The following is a 12,749-nucleotide window of genomic DNA, read 5'->3' as shown; positions in this document are numbered from 1 at the left end:
ATACAGCCTTGTGACAGACGGACAGCAGACATACGGACGGACAGCGGAGACATAGCGGAGTCTTAGGGTCCCGTTTTACCCAAAAAAAAACCAGCTGACCCTTATTTAATGCAAGATGCAAATGCAGCAATTAAATGGATTAAATATCTAAAACACATCAGTAAGCCATAGTTTGTCTGTATTATTTATTATTTGTCATTAAGCTAAATTCACTCTTTCTTTCTTTCAATGGAAATGAAAGAGAAGCACCAGTTTGCGATCACAAAATATATATATGTAACATGCTTCAAAACAATAGTTTATGTTAAGAAACTCTTAAAGTAATGGTAATTTGAAGGTCATTGGCAGTTCAACCTCTTAAGTACCTATACATTCAACTAGCATTACTCTCCGTTCCAAAATAGTTGGTTAAAAACATTCCTCTCTCCAACTTCAATCACTTTAGCAACAAACTTTGCCCAACCTTTTTAAAACACCCAACAAATTTTAAACTTACACACGGAACTGAAAACAAATTCCCGTTTCGTCATTGGGCGAAACAATGGATATGCCCGGACGTGTTTAAAAACTGTAACTTCAGTGTTGTCAAAAACAAGTCTAAGCAAGGTTTCAGTTAGATGTTGGAGCGGGCCGCTCTAGTTTTGTAGAGAAAAGAGAAGATGCCGGTAGCGGGGAAGGGATACATTATGCCGTAAGCGCGAGCGGGAGAAACACGTGTTTACGTACGTATATATTGTATTTTTCAAACTCGGTGGGTAGGATAACAGGTGTCATCTCCATATAATTTATAACCTAAAAACGCCAAATTTTATTGAAATGACAGCTGTCATCCTACCCGTCGAGTTAAAAAGATACGATAGAATGACAGGATGGCCGGAACTTTCAAAGGATTATTTTAATTCGCAGCGCGGGGTGAATCAATCCTTTGATACCTATGGAAGTGTCCTATGTGGGCGATCTCGTTGCGAACGCGAACGCAGTATGCCCGCCGTGCCCCTCCGCTTCGCGGTCGCGAGTGTTCGCTTACGTAAGACGCAGCGTGATACGTTGTGTGAGGAAGCCGCCAGCTCTTCGGTCACCAATTATGTCAACCAGACGCTTCGCGATTTCTGCAAAAAACTTGTGCGCGCTGGGACTCCATGGAGTTTAGTATTTGTACTGTGGTACCTCTGTCTACCAAATTATACCAGGACATTATAATGATGAGGAAAGAGCCCAAGAGTCAAGACCCACTTTGGTCGCCAAGTCAACGTAGTAAGTAAGTAAGCATCGATTGCTTCTCTATGGCCTTGCTTCGCCCGTAGATTGCTATTCCAGCCTTCCATGCGTATATGTATAATTATTTGAAAATCGTCCGCTTCCGCTACCGCTTATGCCCTAACCTCGCTCTTCGCTGCTCGCTCTTTGCAACTCGCAACTTAGACAAACTTGTTTCCTTACAAGAAATATACATTTTGCTGCTTCAAATATAAGTTTAAGTTCGCGGTGTACGCTGATTTCTGTTTACTTTTCTACGTAAATGGGCTACAGGGTAATAGGAATGCTGTTATGTATTGTGAAACTGGTGTCTATACTCTTATCGTATTTTTATGTTTGATACTTTTATTATAGTAGGGTTTTTGGTAAATAGGTATACTTATACGATTTTTGGCAACTTATTTTATTAGATGCTTTTACCTACCTAATAACAAAGTGTAACGTATAAGATACGAGAGGTATTTCTGGAATGCAACCGGTAAATATTTAGTATGAGAAATACTGGTAATGTACTGGTAACTTCTGTACAATTTTTTACCGGTTTGGATTTAGGTGTATCATTATCACATAGACATATATTTCATATTAGGGCACTTTGTATCCCCGAAATCTCTGCGAGTAGGTAATATGGGTACTTGACGTTTGTATGGGAATACATATATTCAAATAACGAGTTTCTAGCGGAAAAGTTGCAGACTATTATAACTTGTAGGTAATTCCAATATATATTTCCTATCTTGTGCCTGAAACGGCACTGAGCTTTTTTAATCTGTTTTTTTTTATATTGATTAGTAGGCATTTACTTCAAAAATCAGTTGCTCGTGCTCGCATGCAGTGGTGCGAGGGCGATGCATAGAAAGCACATAAATATTTTCACATCACCTATTCGGAAACTGGATTTTTCTTCCCTGCTAGGAGGGATCAAAGTAGCACTTTTCCGTTCAAGGACATTTTGTTGCCAGTATGAAATATTGACACAAAGACATATGAAATTAGTATGCATATAATCGATTACAATTTCTTTATAATCGATTACGTGCATACAATTTTTCTAACTTAAATAATATTTTGTTGTAATTGTAAGCAATAAATGTAATTAGCGTATTTTAAATTAATTAATAGCATATTTAAATTAAGTAAATTAATTATTCAATTATAGAATTCAAGCTCAGGATTCAATTATAGAATCCTTCGCTTCGTTCAGGATTCAATGTACGCCCTCGCCGTAATATGTCATTTTGCTCCCTTGTGACACAATCTACAATTTCATCACACTTGCTCGAAAAAGATCTTATTTCATGCAGGTGTACTGAAGGGTAAAGGCCTATATATTGCTCCCGCTAGAGTTATGGATTGTGATAAAATTATAATTATGTCACTAATTCATACGACCAAGTAGGTTGTAAGTAAAATACTTTGTTTAAAGTCAAAATCGTCAAGTCTTTGTTTAAAATATTTAGCCTATTGTGCATTCGATGCCTAACCTGTCAAGAAATGACAGTGACGAATGTTTGAATTGTGACCGTATTTAATAATTATTTCGCTTAAAATTTAGTTTTTTCTTCGCAAGTGTGATGAAAAACATTGTGTGTAAATGGGGGGGGGGGGGTTGTATATTGTTACTTGAGTTTTCAATTGCAGCATGTGGCTGTCGGGAATTATAGACCTGGTTTACAAAATCTCGCTTACCCCCCCCCCCCCCCCCCCGTTGCATAATGTACCTATTATAAATCAGTAACTGATTGTTTAAAGCTTAGGTAATAGAACTCCCTAGAACTACCACTGGAGAATGGAAATGGCAAACTTTCCCATACAGTCTATTGTTTTCATTGATGACATAGTTTGAATGCTTCGGGGATCTGCAATGACAGGATAAAGCTTCCGTCTTTCGAGCGGCGTCAGAAAGTAACGTCTGCTCTATCGTGTCGTTATCACAGCGATAACTGCGTGATCACCCGCTTAAAAGCTAATACATTCAAAATTACTGTACGTTTAATATTTTTCGTGGATTTTATGGCAAGTAGTAGTAATGACTTTCGCGTTCGTCAGCGCTTGATAAAAAACCACAAAAAGGAAGTATGAAACCTGTAAACTTTACCGCATTACAACATTTCTAATAAACAAACTACATTATACCTATAGGATGTAAAATAAAATCTGTATAGGTAATACCACAATAGGTATTATATTCTATTAGAAAAAAATACGGAAAAAATGGTATACATGGCTTTTTTCCATTTTCGTTTCCCTGGTCAGGTTGAATTGTTTAATCTCCTTTCATCCTTCAGTGTGGAAAAAGAAAAAGCGGGGCTTCGTCAACTGATCACAACACACCATTTATTAACGAAGAATATCGTTCATTGTTAGTTTTTTGATATCTCAACTATTTTTCTAATAAAAAATTGCATAATTTCTTGACGGTTACAATTGTGTATTAAATTGATCTAAAGTAGGTAATGCACCATTACTCAAACACTGGAACAGTCTACATGTGGCCGCAACAGATGTTGAGAAATGGTGCATCTACTCGTAGATTGCCTAGATTTTATTTTATTTGTTATTGTATTTTATTTTATACTTTATGTGTGTGATTTGTGAATTGTAATTGTATGTCACTAACCTTAATTAATTTTAAGCATGTTGTACCTACTAACACTATATGGATCAAAATGATTCGAATTAAATAATTGAATTGAATAGTTTTCAATAATTTTCATTTTCCTATTGACTGCTATTTTATTGCACACAACTGTACATACAGTTTATATGTATAAGTACATACTTATACGAGTATACATAGAAAACACCCATGACTCAGGAACAAATATTAGTGTTCATCACACAAATAAATGCCCTTACCGGGATTCGAACCCAGGACCATCGGCTTCGGAAGCAGGGTCCCTACCCACTAAGCCAGACCGATCGTCGGATATCACACAAAAGAAACCCTTCCAGAGATGCGAAGTAATGATAAAGCGAAGTGGGGCATACCGGGCAAAGTTACCACCAAGTTTGGCGATAATTTTAATGACTTTTAGTTAGTAGTTGGTTAAATGGGGCTTATCGGAAGTTAACTCGATTCTATATTGGAGGAAAAATTTGTTATTTGCTATATAAGTTGGTCGCTTTATGACTGTGGAACTAGGTTCGGATGGGGGCCAAGCAAACATGACAATTAGCCTCATGCATGAAGTTTATATTTGAACGAAATATTTTTATTCGGATGTTTGTTACCGTTATATCATGTTACAAATGCATTTCCGTTATTAAATTATCATTCAATTGCTTAAAATAATAAATAAAAAGTACAAAAATTTGCCTGCGGAAAGCTAGTGGGCGAAACGCACTAAACGTCACAACAATAATGTATGGAAATGGTCACGTGACTTTTCGTAGTATCTGTCATCCATCCCGATACATTTTTGCTTTTCGTTGGGCGATTGTCAATGTAAAATTGTCATCTTAGCCAAGGAGTGAAATGAGAAATTCGACATTGTATTTTGTAGTGACATTGCCAATGTCGTGACACAGCCGTGGTATCACTATTATATTGTAACATGGTTTTCTACTACTGTAGGATATTCGATGCTTGAAAACCAAAATCTGCGTCTGTTACTGAAAATCAGCGTCGCGGAGTGTGCCATGTGGCTCATACCGGGACACCAAGCTGAGTAAGGACCATTATGCTTAATTATTTAGTCTTATGTAATATGTTGTGCTGATGATGATGATGATGATGATGCTCTCTTGACCGATTTCGGCCACAGCGACTGTGTGCTCTGGAGTAGGCAATTTTTAATTCGCGTTATTAGCGTGTAGCTGATCCGCTCTCTGGTGCGCCCTTAGGTGGCTCACGTACCCTATCTTCTTGCTAAATCCTCGAGCACATTTTGGGCACGTCAGCGCACCACCTACATAGTTGTAGCAAATCGAGGTTGGCGGCCGAGCCTTAAGCTCATCTCGTTTCCTGTCGATGTTGTGCTAATAAATGCTTTACAGTACATATGGTGCTACTTTTCTGCACTAGTGCGTAAATTAGCACATTTCGTAACTATGTCAAAAATTTAAACTGCCATATGTACTGTAAAACGTTGTACGATACACGTGCGAATAGGTAATTCGCAACTCGTGTCGATTTAAAACACTCCCTTCGGTCGTGTTTTAATTTATCGCCACTCGTTTCGAATTTCCTCTTTTTCGCACTTGTATCGTAAATAACTATTTCATTTCTCATGCTCTGAAAAAGGATCATAGTTGTTCTAAAAGGTGCGCAGAAAATGACACGTGTCTGCACTAGAGCATTTTACGTTCGAAGTACGATTTTTAATTATTTTTTTACGATAAGCAATTGAAATTTGAGTTCAAATGGATTTGTTATACAATTTCCATTTTGATATATGACTCTCTATTCCATAAATTACGACACTTTTGGCTAAATTGTTAACTGAAAATACACTTAAAAAGTACTATGAAAGTTTATACTTGGTCATGTTTTAAAAAAAAACATGCATATAACTTTCCTCGTATTCGAAATGAAAAGTAGAGTGTTTAACTCGGGTGAAACGCATCATTTCAGCCTCGGACTATTGGCGCTCTCACTGCGTTCGAGCGCCAAAATACCTCGGCAGGAATGAGTGCCTTTCATCCCTTGGTTAACAATCTACTATTTTCTTTCTTTCTTTCTTTCAAAAAGCAACTGTATCAAATCTTAGTAACAATTACTAGACATCGGCGGCTCGTGGCATTTAGGTAGCATTTGACGTTTCTGACAGACTAGTGATGTAACCGTGTTTTTACAAGTAAGTTCGAATAAGTTACAAGTCGAACAAAGGAAACCAATTAGAAAAAAAATTTTCAATCATTTAATATATGACATTCGTGATATAATTAATATTTTTTCTGAATTATTACAAGTTATTTCTACGTCTTCTATCTGTGAAAATCCACTTGAAGTCAGATGTTACATGAAATTTAAGTATAATTTATTCGGTAACATTACTGTCAGAAACGTTTCTTTTCAATTAGGTAATTTTCAAAGTTGACAGTTAAGGTAATATGTGAGATGTATTATCACTAGTGCTACCTAAATGTCACGAGCCGCCGATGTCTAACAATTACATAAATAAATATTGAGAAACGAGGTCCGTAAACTGTTATTTCGAATTTTATTCTAAAAGTAAAATGACGGCAGTTTAAAAGATCTTAAATAAATTCATGCCTAATTATTTAACAAGACCTACTTACTAGACTTATATTGACCGGGATATAGACCGTGATTAGCTTTTGTATTATTTGTGAGCTCCCGATATTTCGACGCAGTTACATGCATCATGTTCACGGGTGACTGAAGATAGCGGGTGGGTGTCAAAGTTGTGTAGACAGCGCTCTATATCACGGTCTATATCCCGGTCAATATAAGTCTAGTGAAACTAACCGTGAATCATTCAAAACTCTAAGACCTACTTACTAGAGATGTAATATATGCCTAACGTATGTATTTTTCTTTTGCAGGTACAAACGGCTGTTTTCGTTGATACACAATACGTTGTAGTACTCGATGGTAAGGTATCTACATGGTTTACTCTAAATCTTCCTAAATAATAGATCTTAAAAACGGATATAACAAATAGTTGTTAAAGTTTTTATCTTGTTGTGATTTGTGATACTACATGCACACGAGCACGCACTGCGTGTGCTCTCACGCGCACCAAGGAATGCCTAAAGACGCGACTCTATACTTAACACACAAATTAAGATCAAAACCTTGAGTTCGTGTTCTTCTCTCATTCTCACTGGGTGTAAGCGTGAGCGAGATGGAACTGATGGAAGTGTGCCCGGGAGCGCGGATAATCGGATATCGTGTTTTTAAATTTTAATTTCTTGTACGTTTAAATAAAATAAAAAGTAATCGATACGTTACAAACATCTAAGCAATTTTCATATTTTTGCATAATTTGTTACAAATTTTTGAAGAACACTAGACCTATATTCGTGATTATTTTTCTATCGAGCGATGGCCAAAAACTCAGGATTCGAATCGATACAGTCTTAAATTTATGGCAGCCGTATTGTGATTCAAAAAAGCTAGAAGTTCTACGACCATTTAAAAACTAAGTTTTCTGAACGTACTGTACCTTAACTAATTGTTAAATCAGGATGGGACTCCTAGTCGGCAGCGGCCTTGTATACGTAGCTGGGTTCGAGTCCCGATATAGATTTTTTATGAGAGATGGACATTGAACACGGATATTTCTTTATGAGTTATGGATGTTTTCGATGTATTAACAACACAATTCTTGTCGAATTGTTTGCAGCGCTGGTTCTGATTTGTGTATCCCATCCCATGGTATGCTTTAAAAAAAAATGTATAAAAGAGGCTACACGGTCACTCACCGCGAAGGTTCATGACAAGGTAACTAGAAACGGGTTGAAACATATCGAGCTTGATTAAACTTTAAAATATAGCCCGTTTAACAAAACGTACCTACTTACAATAGTTACAATGGCCCAACAATGCTTAATTAAGAGAAATTTTAATGATTATTTGTATATTATATTTTTTGTACAATACTTTATGATATTTTTTAAAACTGATAGGCTCAGCCTTGAAGCTTGAAGTAAATTATTTTTTTATTTATTTAAAATAGTAGCTAAAGACGGGCCACGCTGTTTTCATGCCAAGTGCTATGTCAAGTATGGAGCTTATAGGGATATGTAATGTATCTGTGCGTTCTTACTACCAAGTTTGTGGAAAGTTAGCGTGGTCAAAGTCTTAACATATTTGGCTAAAAATATGTATAAGCTGAAAATCAATAAAATTCAATAAATCCTTGCCACTGCCATGTAGCAACATTGACAGTTCTAAAATACGACAGTAAATTCCCATTTTTACAACCGGCAATACAATCAAGCCCGCGTCAGAGCCATGTCGAAACATGATAATAAAAGTGGCGACGAAATAAAATCTGTCGCGTTCCTATTTTAAAATTTCGGCGTTTGCATTTGACGTGCGTATTGCTCGACGCTACGGGCGGCAATGAGACGCCATGAGGTTGCCAGGAAAAAAAGAAAGGAAATTAGGTGCAACGTCATACAAGTAGATTTAAGGTGCAGTGGGTTCAGCCAGCAGTTTTTGAAAAATCGTAGCGGTTTTTAGATCATAATACAATTGCAAAAAATATTTATAGCAATCTCGAGGCCTTTTTCTAGTAAGTTGAAAACCTGATGAACACTTTTGCTCGATAAAACGCGCCAATATTTTTTTTACTTTTTTTGCACGAAAGCTATTAACATGAAAGTTGCTTCTAAAAATGCGTAATGTTATTTTTGATAGATCTCATTGATTAGTTTTTTGTTAAAAATAACAATTCAATAACATAGATATTGGCAATCCCGGGCACGCACGACCGTCCGTCACAATGATCAGCGAGCTGGTTTCAGAGAAGGACCTGAAATGAACTCAGTGCACCTTTAATACTTATAACTGACTATACTTACTGATGCCTAGTCTTAGTAAGATGGCATATAATCGAGAAATTAGGACCGGTTCCGCCGTGGCGGGGTGGCCTAGGGGTTCAAGGCGTTAGCCCGGATTGCTAAAGACGCCGGTTCGAATCCGGCCTTCACCACTGGAGGGCTTCGTCACTTTTTCTTTAAGATATGACACCTATTTCAGTTTATAACTGACTATTTATTAATAAGCCTACACTTTTATCATGCATTTAGCTTTTATTTGATGTCCAAACTGAAACAATACAAAGGGATACAGAATTCGTCACAATTTGTGGAGTAATCTGGCGTGACGCCCGATGCGTCACAGCACCGTGACGCCAATTAAGTGACGGAGCGGACGCAAAAATTAAATTATCTTTGCCGCTACGTACTTTAGCTATTTGTAACTGTATGGAAAATAAAAATCAATCAATTATGTTTTAATACTGTATTCTTCAAATTGAACTGACTACGTAACGTAGATACAAGTACGTAATAAGTAGGTATCTACAATATTTATACATATTTAGCCATCGCAAATATTTTAAAGCGGTTAAGTCAAAAACATATTAACATGCGTCATGCGTTAACGTCTTGATAATAGAGGCTTTGTTTACATATTTGTGATCATCTTGTCTGCTCCGATATTTCTTATTGCGACTGTACAAAGCATCATCATCATCATCGTTCGCTCCTTGAAGAAATCCATACTGTAAAACAACCCACCTACAATAGGGTACTACTAGTCAAATCAGTTTATTTTTAGGGTTCCGTACCCAAAGGGTAAAAACGGGACCCTATTACTAAGACTCCGCTGTCCGTCTGTCTGTCTGTCACCAGGCTGTATCTTATGAACCGTGAGCTACGCAGACAGTTGAAATTTTCACAGATGATGTATGTCTGTTGCTATAATAACAAAAACTAACAACAGGAGGCTCTCATACAAGAAACGTGATTTTTTTGCCGTTTTTTGCGTAATGGCACCTTTCGTGCTCGAGTCCGACTCGCACTTGGCCGGTTTTTTCGAACTGTCAAAACGATTTTGCTTCCATGGAATTTATATGAAACACTAGCATGTGACGTCACAATCAAATTACCTACTCTTTTATTTTATTTATTTATTTAACCTTTATTGCACAGTACAAGAAAGTACAAATGGTGGACTTAATGCCGTAAGGCATTCTCTACCAGTCAACCAGTGGGCCAAACAGAAAATTTACAATTGGTGCGGAAAAGAAAATCAGTACAGAGAGATAAAAGTCACTATCTGAATACTACTAACTATTATCAATAAATATACCTACATAAAATACATATATATATATACACACACTATTTATAGTTTTATACAGGTTTTAAAATAGAAATTGTGTCTAAAAACAACTGCTGTTTCTCTATTAATCTTCTGGTGCTTTATTTCATGCATGGTGTAAAAAAAATCATTTTAAATACAGTCAAGAAGGAAGTACTACAACTATGGTCTACAGTTTCAAATTCAAACCATTTGGTTTTCTGTGAAATTTTTCTCTCATTTATGAAAATATACTGCCGAGGAACTGCTACATTCCAATAATAATCACGCCTAAACAAAGATATTTAAACTGTAATAGGTGGTGAAGGCCTGTGTCAAAAATATTTAATAAAATAATTTGATTTGTTCCCAAGATTGAGTAAAGATATTTAATATTGTCTTCGGTTACCGCGATAGTTACTCATATAATCCGTTTTCATAGTTTTATTTCAAAAGATATTTAAGTTAACTTTGTACCATAGATGGGAGTTTTTTGACAGTTGGGAGTTTATAGATATAGGTGGGTGGTTTTCTGTCACTTTCGGCCATCAAGAGTCGATAACTCCGCTTAGCCTAACCGGTGTTAACTGTGCGCACTCCAACCCCACACATTAGTGCAATAAACCCGACAATAACTTAATTCCGCACCCCCGGGAGAGGCTTGCTCTAATATGATTAGGAGTAGGACCATCGATCTGATGGGAGCAAACTGCAAGGGATTACATTTGTGACTTGGTTAGGCGTTAGGTGAATCGTTGACGAATTCTTATGTGATACTATGTTGATCTGTAGAATGCTACGTAGAGGGAGGAAGGTAAAACACTTATGACAACGTAACAAAGCTCAATAATATGCCCCAAAATTAAGTGAATCGTCCAGTTTTATATTTCAAAACAAAAATATGCATAAATACTTTCTAAAAATAATGATAAAGAAAATTTATTATTCAAGTAGGCATATTACAACGCGCTTATAAACGTCAAATAAAGCTACGTCTAATAATAGTTGAAGTTAACTCTAGAACATTTCGGCTTTTGTTCTATAAATCTGTAATTGGCAGGATATAAAATAAATTCATAAATAACGATTTTTTATTACCTATCAGGTATAAGATAGGATTAAAGAGAAAAGAAATATAATAAAGACAATAGAAAATAGAAGAGCAGTACTAATTGGACATCTGCTACGATACGACCTGTTCCTTAAGAATATCATAGAAGGAAAAATAGAGGAAAAGAGAAGAGGAAGACCGATAAAAAAATATTTCAACCAAATAAAAGAAAAGGTTCAGGTCGTGTCATACCAGAAGGTTAAGGAGTAGGCAGAGGACCGGACGAGTTGGAGGTTGCTCCACCGACAAGAGCACAGCTCTTAAATATAAATAAGAAGAAGATAAGATAACGCAGCCGTAACACCAATATGTAGGTAATTACATATATTTCAGACTTTACAAGAAATCAAATCAATATTGCAAGCGATTACACGTAATCGTACGAATTTATGAGCTATAAAGTACCTATATACTTTACGAATTTACGAGTTATAAAGTATAAACTTTATAACTCATGAATTCGTAGTAAAAGCTTAAAATCCATTGGACATAGACCATTGAGTCTGCCACTGCAAACCGAAAAGGCTTATGAGCTAAACAGATGAATGAAGTTTTATTCCTAAAAAAAAATTAAATACGAAATTTTAATAAATATCCAAATATCCTATGTTTCTTCCTAAAAAACGGGCCAAGTGCGAGCCGGTGGTTTCACGACCCAAGGGTGCCAAATTGCCAATACACACATGTTTTTTACATAATTTTTAATTTTTCAATATGCAGCGACATATACAAAAACTTTTTACGACATTTTCGAAAAGTATTTTTAAATTCAATTGTTTCAACAGTCCAGTAAAGTTTTTGCATGTCACTAAAAACCGCCGCCAGGGGTTGGTCTGTGTTGACTGTTTTGCATGTAGAACACTTCACACTTCCACATACGCCATTTTGAATCTGGGCGCAAAACGCAGCCGCACGGTATGTTCAGTTTTAGTAGCCGCGTAAAATACACCCTCCCCAGCAAGTTACGGTGGCAGTTTGGACGAAGTGCACGGCGTCGTACAGGTCGAAAGTTATATTGCTTGTGTACAGCTAGCACTTATGTTCATAGATTGTAAACAGTAAAAATCATTCGTTCCGAATTAACAAATAAGTATCCCTACTGTCAGCCTATATACGTCCCACCCCACTGCTGGGCACAGGCCTCCTCTCATGCACGAGAGGGCTTGGGCTATAGTCCCCACGCTAGCCCAATACGGATTGGGGACTTATACATCTTTGAGTTTCTTCGCAGATGTATGCAGGTTTCCTCACGATGTTTTCCTTCACCGAAAAGCTAGTGGTAAAAATCAAATGATATTTCGTAATCGAAAAACTCGGTACGAGCCAGGATTTGAACCCGCGACCTCTGGATTGAAAGTCGGACGTCATATCCATGTCTTCTGTGTGATATTCTGGCAAATTCATTTGGTGGTTTGCCACCGGGGTGCTGCGCTATTTGTTGTGTCCTCAATATATCAAACGAAACTGACGCAACGGCTTAAAGCAATAGCAAACGACGAAAACGTGAACCGCGCGATGGCTCTTTGTACGAGGCCTTTATTCTTATTTGTTTAGGTTGTGTACGAAGTACGATGTAGTACGATCATACTTACTCCAAGA

The 12,749-nt window shown here is 36.8% G+C and overlaps 1 non-coding gene across 1 annotated transcript; it reads left to right on the top strand.

The window, feature by feature from the left end:
- The first annotated feature begins 8,812 nt into the window (after positions 1-8,812).
- Positions 8,813-8,885, top strand: Trnas-gga (transfer RNA serine (anticodon GGA)). Its single transcript has one exon. It is a non-coding gene; the product is annotated as a tRNA-Ser (tRNA).
- Positions 8,886-12,749: the final 3,864 nt, after the last annotated feature.

This window comes from Cydia strobilella, chromosome 5 (assembly GCF_947568885.1).
Source record: "Cydia strobilella chromosome 5, ilCydStro3.1, whole genome shotgun sequence".
In the NCBI taxonomy this organism is placed as follows: Eukaryota; Metazoa; Arthropoda; class Insecta; order Lepidoptera; family Tortricidae; genus Cydia; species Cydia strobilella.
This window is presented reverse-complemented; position numbering and strand designations above follow the sequence as displayed.